At 39.0% G+C, this 17278-nt stretch overlaps 1 protein-coding gene across 1 annotated transcript in view; it reads right to left on the bottom strand.

The window, feature by feature from the left end:
- LOC141904733 (uncharacterized) overlaps positions 1–16840 on the bottom strand; it is a 39879-nt gene extending 23039 nt beyond the window's left edge. The window contains exon 1 of the mRNA XM_074793380.1: positions 16765–16840. The gene's annotated coding sequence lies outside the window, so the exon portion shown is untranslated. The remainder of the gene's footprint in view (positions 1–16764) is intronic.
- Between the last annotated feature and the right edge of the window lie 438 nt (positions 16841–17278).

Genomic DNA, 17278 nt, shown 5'->3' with positions numbered 1-17278 from the left:
CTGATAGCAGGAGACTATCATCGAGTTGTTTTTAGTAAACCGATCAGTGAATACAGCAATCCGATTCTACCGCAGATAAGTTACTGTAACAAAACAACTTCCGACCGAAAAACACGTTTCTTGTCTCTTTCTTTTGTCTGTAAAATTAAGAAAGTGATCTGTATAAGATTACGTCACACACGAGACTTGTCCCTCACGCGGTGATAAAATCCGCTTGTCACCGGGCGCACAAGATGTCGCCATCTGCTAAATAATTAATCGCGCCTGGATGAAGTCTTGCTTCCAGATTCCAAGTAGAGCAAGACATTCTTCATTTGACCAATTCGATCCTCTGTCAGGTTTATACATTTTTGCGAATTCGATGTTATTCTATCATGCTGAAACTCTAAGTGTCGTTTAAACACGGTTCAAAGCACGGCAATAAAACGGATGATGATCGCGATATACGAATACGAATTACGCTCCAAACATTTCCATTGAATGGGGAGGAAAAACAGTACTTAAAAATAATTACATAAACGGTAATAAAAGCATTTAAAACTTAATAAACTGGACTCACACTCTACCGCAGAGGTTGCGACATCTACCGCAGAGATTCAGAATGACGATTTAGACCGGACCTGGTTCCAGTTTCTGTCCACACACGCATATTTAGACCGGTCCAAAATTTGGTCCGGACCTGGTTCGCTCTTTTAGACCGTGCCAAATTAGACCGGTCTAAACTAGACCGGTCTAAATTGGAACGGCATTTTTGCCCGTGTTAACGCTTAGTCCGGTCTATATTGGACCGGACCAAATTTAGACCGGTCTAAATTACGTCGTGTGAACGCGCCTAATAACCAACAGCAGTTCTCTATTTTTACATTCTGTTGTTTCGCTATTAGTTTTACAACTTTTTATGTGTAGGTGGTACATAAAGCTTTTGATTGTACTAAGCCGACGTTCAGAAATACCCTTTGGTAATATGGTTGAGGAAGCGTTTTTAAATAATGCATTATATTATTGCTATTATCGTGAAAGGTCATTTACGTGTAACTATTTATTCGCCGCCCCATTAATCAATTTACGGGCCCCAGACTTAGGGACCCTTCATCAGCCCTGAACCAGTCGATGGACAATGGTTCAAACGGTTCTCTTATATCACCCATGGACACTGCAGAAAAGTTTCGAAGTGATAATATTCATCTGACCCCTAGACTCGCAGGGCTCCGGCCCGTGGAAAATCTCACATTTAGAAACCCTTTGCAAAATATGTTTTGAACGGTGAAGTAATTGTGGACTAAGTCAGCTTATTCTGATGAGAACCTTTAGGCTGCTACCGCTTCTTGTCACAATGATTCCAAATTAATGTCAAATAGTTCTCGTTCTACGCGTTTGATATATCAAGATATACCATGAGCTATCAGCGGATTGAAAATCACGAGGGATCGCTGAGATATCGGAGCTATTTTACTTCTCGGGGTCACGAGTGCGCTAATAACCAGTGGTAACGGACCGTCGGTCAAAAATGACGACGCCGTTACTGGAAATACTGAATTATGGAGATGTTTTGTATTGAATATCGTATCGTTACCCATTGGGATTAGAGACCAGCGTCGCCGCGCAAGCGTTAGAAGCTTAGCCGTGCAAATACCAATTCTCATCGTGAATGGTTAATAACTTATAATTTCTCCTTTTCACTTCTTTTGCCGAAGAGGTCGCTGGTACGGGGGGGGGGGTGTATATGGTTGGTCTCATATTCAATCAATGTTTTATCACGATTTCGTTATATCGTAATATCATTTATGTCGAATTCATTAAAACGCGGCCCCTGCGAATTCCGATGGAAAATTTAAAAATATCCCTACCGAAAGAAGATGGCAAATTTTTTACGTTCGTCAAAGGTCATATAAAAAAAAACATTCTTAAAGTGAATCCATCTCGTTTAGTTCAAAAGGAAAGAATTTCGATTTTTACGGAATTATAGAGAAAACGAAAACATGTGTACATAAACTTTTAACTTCTAAAGGCGAAATCTAATTCGGATTAGAATTAATTAAAGAGAATTAGATAAAAAGGCTTCGACGAGTACGAAGGTCAGGATCGAAGGCGACGTGCTTTGGGAAAGTAGTGTTAAAAACAACAGAATGATGATTTCCCCTGTGTCAAAACGACTATTTGAAATGTTGTCGGATAATTTATTTAGATACGGTAAATATCAATTCGGGAGTAACTCGTTAGTTCTCTGAAGTAAATCTATCTAATCATCCTAATAGGTACATTTATATAGGCAAAAACAGTATAAGCCGAGCCTAAAGTTGTCTCGCTTTGTAGATTGAAGTAATCGACGATTATTTGTACTAATATCGTGCGTATTTGTTTATACTGATTGAACGCGTAAGACTGGAATACTAATCTACGTAGATATATTATTCATGTTCTTGCGGTAAACTTACGCCGGGTGTAAACCGGGTCGATACGAAATACTATGTGACACCATCTGGGATGAGTTCAATGTGACGTGGAAATTCACGTGACAACATCCCAGGGGCAGATCTAGAATTGAAAGAAAGCAGGGGTCCGAACAGGAATTCATGGGCAAAAAGTGACTTCTACCTTTAACAGCAAGCCGCGCAGCGGGAGCTCGAGGGGGTGTCCCCCCTCGACTAAAGCAATTTGGCTCAAGTAGGGTATTGCATAGAATAGTTCCTTCGCGTATGCTAACTGCGTTGTTCGGTTTATGTGTATCCCAAAGAAAGTTGTCATGTCGACACATTCATATCGCCAGCCATTAACATTCCATGTGTCAACGTGTCGACGTATCTACCAACCAACAAATTAACTATCAACGATCTATTAACCTCATACACCAAACACACCACGTGACCAAACACCAGGCCCTTTAGTCGACAGCCGCCAAATACAGCGACATACAAAAGGCTCTCTAGCTCAACAAATTATAGGTACGCTATGCTCACTTCAAATTAATTACATGTTATTTTACATTTTACAACAATCGCAATTAATCTAAGCAATCCACATTATTATGTTGACCACAGTATCGTTATTTCAATTTCAGTTGAACTGCAAGCACGAGAGAGTGCAGGATTCGGTAGGTATACCAACCGCAAAATGCGCAACGCTACTCGACACATTTTCTATGAACCGGCACCGGAGACATTGGGACCTGATGCGACGCAGCTTAAAAGTGCCGGAATAAATCAGGACACTTATACCGCGAAATTCTGTATACCACCGGGGTGTCTGACCAACTAATGGACTTATGCATAGCTGAACATCCTCACATAGAGCTTCTGAGAGACTTACTGACTCAGGCAGCGCAAACTGAGGCCGAAACTGATAACAACGATGACGATGATAACTAAATTTCATTGTGTAATCATTTCGTAAAGAAAACCTAATACATTAATACGTTGTTTATTTACTTCTCTTGTTTGTTTGTGTTTTGTGGTCACCCGTCAACCAGTGAACCCACGATCCTTACATACATTGGCGTTAACATTGCGACGTGTCGTCCGTCGACCGTCAACCAGCGGATCATATAGGTCTATGCACTCTATCGTCTCTCATTTTTGTCACCACGATCCTTGTACATTGGCGACAACATTGCATCGTGTCATCCGTCGACCGTCAACCAGCGGGTGAGATATGCACTCTATCATCTCTCCAATGGGCCAACCAACAAACAACCAACAGTTGTCAACTGTCACTAGTCGTCGGTCAACCTGTACATGAACTGTTCCTTTGCCGCGCATTAATACCCAATTATCAATGTATTCATGCGCCAATGTATTAATGCGCTGATACATTAACCGCACAACTTATTAACTCTACGCCAAGGCACTATACTATGCTATATCTGACTTGGGCCAGAAATTTTTTGAAAAATTTGGTAAAAATGGCGCAATTGACAGCATCTAGAACAACAATATGAATGTTAATTCAAATGCCACGAACTGATAAAGATATATATATATATATATATATATATATATATATATATATTCTGACTGATAATAAAACATATTGATATGAATTTTTATATAAGATTATCTCAAGATTGTGTATCAAGCAAACAATTGTCGAATAGTCGTCGCGAGTGTCGATCTTTAAACTCTGCAATTCTTTCTTGTACGTTGACCTGAAACCAAGTACAGTGACTTGGGTTTAATGTAGCCTAAACTGAAATGATATGAAAATTCATTTGAATTGAATCCTAAGAGTATAAACCTCAGGAAAAGGTTGTGGTGGAAAAGGTTGATGAGTGAATTTCGTTAAACGTGTGGACAGGACAAATATCATATAGATATTACGTTAGCTGCGTGCGTACATAATTATTTAACCGCCAAAACCTGAGCGCGATAACCCACTTCAAAAACGACCTTAGCAAGTTGACACGGCGATATGGACAGGGTAGAATGGTTGAGCATTATGGATGATGTCCAGTTAATGTCCCGAAGCAACGCTTCACGTGTGTAATTATAGAGTAACGAGTGTCCGATCTGAACGTGAAAACTAAATTACATACTACTTATATACTGAAAAAAAATACATCTAATCCACGTTTCTTAGATTTCAATTTCGATAACGACACGTTTTTAACGATCGGGGAAAAGAAAACGGTTCTATGTAATAGCAACCCACACAACACCCGGCCCGTCCAACAACAGCCACCCACGGGCATAAGTAGTAGCTTATTGAATGGGGACACATATTGCAAAGACATCGATGTAATTCAATTTGACCGCGAACAGAAAAAGAAAATAAACTTTTGAGGAAAACACAAATGTTTAGACTCAATCATGTTACTACCGGAAAGATGTGGATGTCGGTGATGATTTTAGACGCCATCAACAAAATGAAATTCGTGTTGTACACATTTAATTTTTAACTTCCAAGTGATGAAAGACTAGTGTCGAGTAGGCCTAGCCCATTATTTGTCTGACTAGATATTGAAAATAGAATCCAATAAGTCATTGTAACAACATATTGCAGGACAATATTTCGTAGTCGTGGCACCCTGTAATAGTGTATACGTAAAATCACTTTTTTAATGCGAGCACAGTCTTCGAAATCACGTTTACGTCGAGACAACAAATAAACAACTATCCATTTATCGATTGACCGAATACATCAAATTCGGACTGTCCTGGTAACAAGAAAACTAACTTGAAAGTTTAGTGACGCCTAGAAGAAAAATGAAACGATATATTGCTTACATTATCATATTTTAATGAATTATAGTATATAATGCTTAGTATCAATATAGATTTATTTTGAATTTGAAAGTACCGACAATTGAATCGTACTGACCGGTAACCAGTCTAGCCCCAATATTGACAACGTCGGGCACATCCGCTCAAAATATATTATCAATAAAAGATGAACCTTAATATTGAATAGAAAAATAAGAGTCTAGAAATACATTTGATTTCAAAATTAACTTCAAAATTTATAATTGTAAATCTATTATTTTGAAACGCCAATACTGATGACGTAGTGCACTTGGACTCACACAAAACCTATATATGGATAGAAAGACATCATTGTACGGTTTTGACGGCGTCAGAAAACCGGTTTCGACATGTACGCCAATTAAATGTCACACTCGAGATGAAGGCAGTGGCTTCAATCTATGCCTTTCAAGAATTGAAGAGATGTAACAATGAACACTAATATATACCTATGTATAAACAGTACTAGTTAGCATTATCGTGTACTAAGATATCCTCCCTTGATGTATAACAATAATGTACGAAACTTCCACGACGTATGAATCGTTTGCTTTACATATCAGTGAATCCTGTATCTCTCTAACTCTCCATCCTCTCTCCTCAATAACATCCCTCCCGAGTTATACCGTCAAATTACACAGATGATAACGATTAATCTGATGTCGTCGTTAGTCAGTGATGTTTATTATGTTTGTGGGTCCTGAGATTCAGTAATTTGAATACTGTATTTACCCCGCGGGTGCACAGGACTGAATTAGTAATTACAAGCATTTAACAATTCGAGTCGATGATGACACAGTTATATGATCATTGGATACCTGTAATAACGTAATATTGTGTAATTTGTTTGATTTCACAGTTCAGTGTTCGACACAAATATTACAGGGAAACAGATTCACTGCCGATCTGCACCGAGCTATAATCAAACGCTAGGAGGTGTCCTTATCTATATTTCTAGGATTTACCAAAAATTTTGGACTATCTTAACAGAAGAATGCATTTTGAAAGAGAACCCCGGGGCCGGTTGCATCGTCATGTCTTAGACTTTAGACCAGTCTGGTTAGACCAACTTAGTTCCATAGCCAATCTAACAACTTTAGACCAGTTTTAAGATTTAAAACCACTTTTGGACTTAAGTTGCGACTGTGCAACTGGCCCCTGATGCTGGGGCCGGTTGCCAGTTGATTTAGACTAGACTAAGGGAACCATAGCCATGAAAGCTTTAGTTCTAAAGCCAGTCTATAACGACAGAAGACCAGTCTCAGCCCGCCAGTTTCGTGCTATGACCTATCCAACGACTTGAGACCAATCTTAAGATTAAGGACCACTTTTTCTCTGAGAAAAGTTGACTTGATACATACACTATAGATAAATTGTGTTTAGCGAAACAGAGCCATTTTTGTCCCACTAGCCATGTCTTTTTATTCAATAAACTTTCATGGATACTTTAGCATTGGTTTTTCTTCTCGAAATGGCACTTTATTAGAAAGGCTACTTTCCCATTACGGAGTTTCCCAGCAATGGGGTGCTCCAGTAAGGAGGTCCTTGCAGTAATTGATACCGGTACTATATAGTATCTGGTTTGTGAGGAATTTTACTTGATGTCGAGTTGTACTGCTGTTATACGTCACACCTCGAGGCGGCTGTCGGAGTGAAACCGTACAAATCTCTTTATACAACAAACCACATCAGTCGTCAAAACATATAAAATCTACGTTTCCGTCGCATTGTCATCAGCGACACCACGAAATAATTCATACTCTAGGACTAATTAGCGTGTAAGATTAATCAGTTTACCAAACGGACTAATATCTAATTCGATGCGCAGTTTTTCACGAGCATTTTCGTAATTTGTTGGAATCGTAATTTTACAAGGGATTTGATTCGATTCGATAATTTTCTTCGTTTTGTATGGAAAATTCTCGAAAACATCAAAGGCAACTTTTAGTGAAATTAATAGCGACTTAATTGTGATTCAAATTAATTCAAAATTCGACTCTTCAGTTTGTGGATTAGTATTCGGTTCACGGGTTGTCAGGAAATTACGGGAGTCGAAGTTTTTTCTTATTTCCGCGATCGCGCGCAAGCGAGATGTTAGAATTTTTAAAATTAATTTGCATTTGGATGATTAAGATGGTAAGGTTGGTCTTTGCCGAGCAATACGACCGCCGAGCGCCCAGTGAAATATATCACCATCAATCATGCCTGTGAAATTATAAAAACCAAGCACAGGAGACATCAGGGCCAGGATGAGGTATGTACTCATCCCAAGTCAGGTATAGTCTAAGCTGGATACGGTGATACGGTGGAGAGAGAAGTATATGTGAAAGGGAGAACGTGTTTACACAAGGCAAACCTTTGAGAATATGCTCTCACAAAAAAACTATCTGGGAGCGGGGAGAAAAGGGGATGATAACCGTATATTAATGGTTGACCATTAGCTGTTACGCAATGGAGCAGTTTGGTAGCATCAAACAGTGACCTGACGACGAGGCAGTTGAATTTATTGAGCTTCCGACAAAACTAAGATTTCTCCGTATACACGGACCTCACCTCCAGCTGAACGCGATCCATTATACAAAACTTAATACTAAACGCAAGCTCTTCGTCGCGTTGATATTTAAGAAAATCTGGCTCGAAGTATTTTAACACGGCGATGAAACTTTTGTGAAGTCTTAATGTAGTGTTCGTTTTTGCAGTCTCTATCTTTGCGACAAGGCGACCGAGAAATCAGAAATTTCAGAAAGCTGAAAATCTCAAGGAACGAAAACGACAACGTATCGAGCGTGTGAGAATTATTAATGCTATAACGGTGTTGTTGATGCAAACGTTAGTGTCCATAGTTACTTGCAGATACTTGCCGTGAATTCTCCTCCAACTCGGCACTAATTCCGGTCAGCCGACAGTTTCATATTTTTATTTCTGCCTGAAATGCTGTATAACATATCGTTAGAACATCTCCATCCCCTTAGTATTCGTAGTAAGTTCACAATAAGGTTGACTTGTCAATAACACACGATTTCCACTGCTATACAATATTTCATCAAATACTACATAATGAATTTACGAAAGTCCATGAATGTTACCGACGTATTTTGAATATAATCTATATATTATCTATATATACTGACTTCGGGAACACGATGATGGATGAAGTCACACTTTTCCATCAAAAAGACGTTGGACCAGATCACTGGGTAAGTCTATATATAGTGGTCAGTACGCTAGCATTGCACGCTGGAGGTTCCACGTTCGAGTCCTAGTGTCAAGCTATATAGATAAAGGGCTAAAACTTTGATGCCTTTTAGGGTTAGTATGTATGAAACCCCTTAGAATTCCTGGCTTAGGGCTGAATATTCACAATAAGGCATATTGACATTTGTAAAAACAGTTGATCACACGTAGACAACTCGTGCTATAGATCGAAAGAGAAAAATTGAGCTCGAGAATGAAACTTAAGCATCAAATAAAGCGCACGTAAAACGGAATAATTTGATGTTTTCACATGAGTAGTTGAGTATTAATTGCGTTGAAGCAGAGGAAAGCAGGTTCACAATATCATATACAATACGTGTGTTCAGGTGGTTGTCATCGCTTTATTCAAAGCTATTTCGTAAGTCCCGAACTTTATGAAACCACAGTTATTTGACGTTTGAGGGAGTGATGAAATAAGATCTGCGTTGGGCCTTCCACAAAAAAACCCACTCGGAACGGGTCGAAATAGAGATGAAAATGAATCAACTTTCAATTTTGAGGGAGTTATGAGTTAAATCTATAAGGAACAGGGATCAGCTGCTAAGTCAAATCTTGAATTTAAAACCAGTCTCAGTTCATTTGTGTTAAAAAACCAATCAAATAAGCTATCCAGTCGCGGCAAATTTCGGTTCGATAGCCAATCGAACAACTTCAGACTACTGTCATTTCATCTCGGTTCGAGGCCGATAGCCGAACTCACCATCAACCAGTATTACGAATCAAGACATTTTTTAGACTCATGGATCGCACACAGGACGAACTTCGGTTATCGGAGTTAGTCGACTATAGTCGAAAGTGAAACCGAATGTCAGTCAGCCTGAACTATAGTCCGGAAATAGTCAACGCTGCCAAATGTGTTAAGACCGAACTGGTGTGCTATTCGACTAGTCACGAAAACCGAAGCGCGCCCACGGATATGCTGTCTAGGGTTTCCCTCTATAGTGAAATAGATTGAACCGTAAACGAGACGTTGCCCAAACCCCAATGACGTTTCGTCTGTGTCTAATGATAGATTTCTCTATTGATGGAATTTTGTATAGAAAGAAGGACTGAAAGTGAAACCTTTAGAAACTGATTAATCTACTAAACATTAATATCCGATCCGATTCACCAGGAGAATCGCATACACGACGTACTATTTTTACGTCGTACGTTTTCACGGGAGAAGAAAGTGATTCTGAATGTCAGCTTCAAACAGCGAGTTTCAAAACAGCAAAGGTCGCAGGCGGCAAAGAAATCCACAGTCCCTTTTTACCAACTGCTAGAAGAGTTTTTTCATATTCCCCATTATCGAAGAGGTTCTTCGTTTCCTCATTTTTATTGACACCCAAATTATTGTCGAATTTTCATCAATCCTTCCCGCCCTCGTGGTGAGCTATACGCGACAAAACAATTTGTTCAGCTTCACCAGTAATGTATGCTTTACACACGTACCTCGTTACTGAGGCAAATACGTCTGAAGTGACCACTTCTTCTGACAGCGCCCTCTTTATTCACTCATGTGTAATACGTACACAACATAAATGGAAATATATGCGATGAAATTTATTCATGGGTTATTTTTTGCGGAGCGCATGCGATGTGGCCCCGGTAACAGCAATCACCACGGGCAAACAATATCAGCTTTAAATATCTACACCGGATTCTTCCCTTACTAAATATAATTAATACTAAATAACCACAGGTCCTTACACAAGACGGTCGAAAGAGTAAGAGTTTTTTTCCATTAACACTTAAGTGGCTGCCTGGAGGCTGTAGGAATTTCACCACCATCTGAATGTACACTCACTCTCACATGCTCTCCAACCTCTCTCGCTCTCTCGCTCTCCCCTCCCCACCTCTCTCTCTCTCACTCACTCTCACTGGCTCTCTCTACTCTCTCGCTCTCTCTCCCCCACCTCCTCTCACTGGCTCTCTCTACTCTCTCTTGGTTTCACTGGCTTTCTCTCCGCTCCTTTTGAGTGTAGTGGTATATTTCGACGCAATCGTTGTGTTATCTGGTGACCCTTATATATAAATGAAATAAGAAGCTCGGAAATCAAACAAAGACTTAATTCATTTACGGTTTAACTTCAACCCCCACACCCCCTTAAAGATTTCCCCTGATGTTTCACACATTAATTTAAAGCAATAGGCCTATTCCACGCAAATTGAATCCAACGGCAAACTAGCGCGTGCATGCCATTAATCTATAATCAGAGGTCATCAGTGTATGAGGAGTATTGTTTTCATAGGGCATCTGCAAATACAGATATGAAGAATACAGGAAATATCAATTAATTCGATGAAAACAACGCTATTGTTGCGCATGACGATCTAGATATGTTTGAGATCGGCCGTTTAATCCCAATCGACCATTCGCTTCAGCATTGACGATACAAGACAACTAACTTGGAGGTTTATTGTAGCCTTTTTCAATATCAACGATCGATGAATTCATTTTGAATTTGAATATTTCGACAATTGAATTGAATTGGTCTAGCCCCAGTATTGATGACGTTAAGCACATCCGCTCAAAATTCATCACTAAAACGACAGGCAAATTTATCGAATAGAAATTAAGAGTCATGAAGTATATATTTCATTACAAAATAAACGCATCAATTCTTAACTGAGGTTACTATTTTAAATGCATTTTGATGACGTAGTGCGCACATCGACTCACGCAGTACCGTTTAAATCCGCACGGTAGTTATCAACGTATATAAACATTACTGTAACGGTTTTTTCGGCATCAAAGAAAAACCCGAAGTTAAACAGTGACTCAAATCATGTCAGTAGATGCAACAATACCCGATGGAAACGACACAACTGCTCAAAATGCTTCGGCTATTTTTTCCATCTGCTGACATATTGCATTCTAATGTTTAGGGAAATTGTCTGTATTTGAAAAACAACAAAATAATCTTCTCTGGAGTCTAAAAGCAGGTATCCTCTTACACGAACACACGACGTTCTATTCATAAGTTCAAAGAGTCTTTCAAGTTGTCATGTTAGCAAACGAATAATAATAAACCATTTTACAGTTGCTAGCCGCCATTTTGTTAGGGTACTTTTGCCCCGTATTGTTGGGTCATTTTTTTCTCTTTTTTAAAAACCCTCCGTGATGTGTATTGTATCATATTTCATCTGCCCATGGATGGATTTTGACAGTTTCAGCAACATTCAAACCGCATAAATCTCTAGTTTTCAGTTATGTAAAAATCATTTCTCAAATTTACAACAATGCGACATGAGAGCAATATAAAAATCGGTGGTCAGTTTTTGCCGTGCGCATAGAAATCCAGGGTACTGAAATTTGAAGTTCGTTATTTTCAGAAATAATTTTCTAAAAAATCCAAACATTTCAAGCACTGTGCGCATAAACGCCCCCTTTCAGGTGAACTTTGAAATTTTAAGTTATCTTGCCTAGTTTTTTTCCTATGGCACTTTAACTGCAGCGCGTGTATTGTCATTCCGAGATTCGGCGCTGTTTTCTTTGCGTGTATTTCAGTATATGGGTGTTATTTCTTCATTTTCACTACATTTGTCTCTACGGAAAATGGTTTTAATTGTTGGTACGAGTATCAGGTTTAAATATCACGTCGTTTATGCAATATAATAGGTGGAAGACATTAGAGATGTTGGGGTTTAAGGGATTTTTCTGACCAGTTTTAGCAGCGAGACTGAGCGGCATTTTGATCACGCATTCGAAGTTGCGCGCGGGAAGAGAATATATGGGCCTATATTGAGATGGAAGAAGAAAAGAAATATATCACTCAAAATCGAGTATGATGACCATTTAAATCAGTAGTCTATCAATAAATTTACATAAAAATCTACTGAAATTAGATGGATGGAGAAGTGGTCAAAAAGCTGGACAAATGGGGTGGGGCAAATATTCAGCTACTTTCTATGAATACTTTGTATTAAGTACACACAAGATTGATTAGATTGGGAAGAAAATATAGGAAAACTTTCTTGTTTTGGTGGTGAAATATCAAGTATCAAGTTCGAATGTCAGACGCACGTGATAAAAAGTAAAAAGTGACATCTACCATCACAAAAACGCAAGAAGTGTGTGGATTGCATTTACAACAAAAGAGTGATATTTTGGGTTTTCTTGGGTGCATGTACGTAAGCCTCTGCCTGCCGTAAAAGCGGCTACCATTACAGCCATTACGAACTAGCGCCGGAGAACGGAATACAGTATTAATGCCGTAATATTTAAACCTGATACTCGTACCAACAATTAAAACCATTTTCCGTAGAGACAAGTGTAGTGAAAATGAAGAAATAACACCCATATACTGAAATACACGCAAAGAAAACAGCGCCGAATCTCGGAATGACAATACACGCGCTGCAGTTAAAGTGTCATACGAAAAAAACTAGGCAAGATATCTTAAAATTTCAAAGTTCACCTGAAAGGGGGCGTTTATGCGCACAGTGCTTGAAATGTTTGGATTTTTTAGAAAATTATTTCTGAAAATAACGAACTTCAAATTTCAGTACCCTGGATTTCTATGCGCACGGCAAAAACTGACCACCGATTTTTATATCGCTCTCATGTCGCATTGTTGTAAATTTGAGAAATGATTTTTACATAACTGAAAACTAGAGATTTATGCGGTTTGAATGTTGCTGAAGTTGTCAAAATCCATCCATGGGCAGATGAAATATGATACAATACACATCACGGATAGTTTTTAAAAAAACGAAAAAAATGACCCAACAATACGGGACAAAAGTACCCTAACAAAATGGCGGCTAGCAACTGTAAAATGGTTTATTGTTTTCTTTTCTTTTCAATTCAAAAGACTTATTTCAGAAACCGGTTTCACCATTTCTTTTTTTATTTAGTTTGAATCAAGAGTTGAAATAAGTTCGTAAACCTGGAATCAAATCTTAACCCTTTCAGTGCGTCTACACCGTGTATACGCCGTGTATACGCACTATAGCGGTATTCCCGTTATACAACACACTAGGGTGGAATTTAAAAGAAAAATTCAAATAAAGGGTACTGATTAGTCAGCACTGAAAGGGTTAAGCGAGAACTGTTGAACTGGATCCCGTATTATTTCAGTACCTAATTAGCCAATAGTTGATTAAAATCAGATCAGGGACCAGTTGCTCGATAGCTGGTTTTGTACTTATGGCAAAAATGAAAACTGCATTCACTATAAAACTAAATATAATATCGCTCACGAAATGTCAAGTGTCGAATCTCAGCTGATGTATAGCAAAAATTGTCGAACCAATCAGATCAGTCAAGAAAATTGTTCTAAATTTGTTTGTGTTCAGATAATAATAGGGTTCACCCACAACTGTATTTCGATATCATAATCAACTCGTCCCCATCCCCTTATTAAAGTTCAGCCGGGTCCTATTCATTATTCGTGAATTTTCGTCTTACATTAGCTTTTCCAAAGACAACCGTCGACTGAGACGGATCGGGGGTTGGCGGATTTTAAAAAAACAATACTTCATTCTTTACGGCCATGAGATACACCCGAGTCGCGACGGTTCGTATTCCAAACCGGAGGAAATCATCGCTCTAAAGCCGTGGTCATTTCACGTTGAAATATTCATGAAATATAAAATTGCGATATTCTTCCTCCCAGCAAAACTGCGTGCATTATTGACTAGATGAGATTGTGTACGGTATTATTTACAGAGCTATAATGGTAACCTATGATCAGATCGGGAGGGGTCTTAAACAAGTTTATCTGATTGAATCTTTATATCTTATTGAATGAATGACCTATCTATTGCTGTAGTCGCGGATTCGTTGACTGACAGGCAAACGGGCCGGACCAGGGACATAGTATTTGTCAAATAACATGATGAAAATATTGTTAGTGAGTTGAACCAACTCGCCTGACTGGTCACCACGCACAATGCCATCCACATTGAGCGGACAAATTTATAAAGTTCGTCAATATGGCCAAGTGGTTAAACATGCTCGACTGGCATGCAAGAGGTCAGGGCCCTGTTTCACGAAAAGCTTTGACTCTTAAATCGATTTAATTTCTTCATGAATTCAGTTTATCTTAGATCGATTGAGTCCTCAATCCTTTTTGTGAAACTGAGCCGTCAGGGCCGGATTTAGGGGGTGTGGTCTCGGGGATCCGGACCTTGTCTCCCAAGATAGAAATTGTTAAAACCTGTAAATTTGCATTCATTCATTCGGAATTCAGAATCTATCGGGGCGTGGTTCTTCAAGAATATATCAACTCCTAGGGTGGGGCCAAGCTAGTGGCTGCCTTATATCCGAGAAATGTATTTTCTTTTCTTTTGGACCCTCGCCTTACCATTTTCCTAGATCCGCCTCTGGAGATGCCGGGTTTCAGTCCTAGTAGGTACGATGGAATTAAGGTAAGCGATGTTGGGTTAATTTTTTCTTCTACTTAGCCTTAATTTCTTGATGATGGAAAAACCTTCCTCTGAAACCGGCGCCGATCATCTATGGCTATAACTGGTGAGATTCAACTCATCATAGATGGCTAAATTCGACGTGTTTTGTAGAGGACAACACGTTTAAAATCTGCGCTACACTAGGTTTTGGATAGTTATGAAATACGGTTGACTGGAGTTAAGTGAAAGCGCAGGATTGGATCCGTCGCACCTTATAAATTCACTTCGAACTGAGAACTGTGCATTAAACTGTTATGAATCCATAAAAGCAATTTGTCCGCGGTACATTTTATGGTATAATCGCCTGATACTAATTACTATGGACATAGTCGATTTGTTATATCTGTAACATGTTATAACCCACTATAATTCTGTTCGCAATATATACACCAGAACCTACGATCAACCGGAAACCACGTGGCTTCCTGATTCTGTGAAGTGAGGACAGACTCTGGGGGTTATAACCGACGCACCACAAGCGGCTTCAATTCATACGACTTAATCGCTAATTTCCAACACAGGTTGATAAGTAGTTGACTGTTAGGCTGATATTTATCTCAGATGAACGGCTGATGTTGAAAATTTTATGTTCCAACACTTTCGGGGATTATCTATTAATCCCATCACCAGAGACACCGAAATGATTATGACCATGATGATGGGATTTAGATAAACCCCCGTTAGAAATAACATTTCAATATCAACAGCGGGTTTTCACTTGTAAACGGTGCGAGAACGACGATAAGGAGATGACATTTGAAGCCAGAAAACTTTTTTTTTCAAATAGTTGAAATTTAATATTGCGATTAAAATTCAATGATTACCGAATAAATGAAATCGTAAACGTGCGCGGATTAAAACAGATTCAATCGACGATAAAAAAGCGATTAGTGTAAACCCATGCGCGTAATAACTTCTTCAGCCCAGCGAATTTCATTGATAGAATTTTCGATGCGCGTTTAATTACTTTCTTTTGTACTTCTGGCGTATAATTTTTCTTGTATGTAAGTTGTTAAAGTGTGAAACGTCGTGTGGCGTTGAAGTTATTAATTAGATGTTTTTCTTGCTTTCATGTATTCTACGTAGAGAACGACGGGATGAACGTCGAAACTTATCTACGACTTATCAAGTGTAGGCGGCCGTAAAACAATCAATTTCTTATCGCAGTTTTATTGAATATCATATTGGATTGATTAACGCAAAGTTGACTCAACTATTGTTTGACTCAAGATTGATTTTTTGTGTTATAAAGCTACGTGCGCGCTGCATGTTTTAGGAGTCAGCACTTAGTCCGGATGATTTTGGACCAACAGAAAATGGTTCACGGCAAATCCGGATTAACATTTAGTAATTTTCCTGTATATCAATGAACTAGTGAACTGCAAATTTTGCCCGGATAAGACGAAAATCCGGACTGAACCGATCCGGATAAAGCGGGTCTAACTGTAATTCTTTTCTCGTTTGAAATGAATTTTAATATTTATTCCAGGACCCAGCTCCGCGATTTCTCGGTCAGAATTTGACTCCGGAGTTATCAAAACGATTGAAATGAACTAACCTCGCTCGATAAAGTGAACCAACACCGCGGAACTGGGTTCTAGCTTCGCGCCACACTCAAACTACAAAAACTACAAGTTTAACGTAACATACTTTTTACAGGAATTTCGTATATCTTAATATTTACTATAAGTTTTGTCTTGTATCGAAAATTCGGAATGAAGCCTCAACTTCAGGATTTTAGATACGATCATTAACATTATAATATTATAGTAAATAACCCTATATTAACGTTTTAACGGGAATTCAAAGTCTAACTTGTTGAAACTGTTTTGGCTTTGTTTTATTTTCTTTAAATCTATATCTGCTATTCTGAACTTACCATACTTTGTGACTGTTGAAATTCCAGGAGATATTTTAAATCCCGAGACGATGCGGTCAGGTTGTAGCGAGTCGTGTGATCAATGAAGTTGTCAGCCAACACGCCGCGGAGAGGAGGGATGCGGAGGATGCCGAGTGATACTGAGCGTTCAGTGCACGAAGCGAGTAAAATAGAAACTAATGGAAAGCACTAACTGCACGACGGCTCTCAGACGCTCTCAGTCTCACTGACGCGTGGTTACTGATAATAGGTTCATGCGATACCACGTGAATTCAGAGTCAGAACCGCCGGCGAGTGCGGGCATGGGCGTCACCGGGGGTCGGGGGCGCCGAAGACCCCAAATCTTCAATCCAAGTTCCGCACTTTTTAGCTCCGAATTTAGTTTTTTTCACATTCCGGAAATCTTATATCAAATATTTTGCCTTAAGAAAAATGTCCCAAGCTTCGAATTTCAAAAATCAAGAGACTGAGAACATTAAAGTAATTCTAAGAATTCAGAAATGCTCGTTTGCTT

The sequence above is a fragment of the Tubulanus polymorphus genome, chromosome 4 (genome assembly GCF_964204645.1).
Source record: "Tubulanus polymorphus chromosome 4, tnTubPoly1.2, whole genome shotgun sequence".
Lineage (NCBI taxonomy): Eukaryota > Metazoa > Nemertea > Palaeonemertea > Tubulaniformes > Tubulanidae > Tubulanus > Tubulanus polymorphus.
Note: the sequence above shows the minus strand (reverse complement) of the source record. Positions and strands in the feature narration are given on the sequence as shown.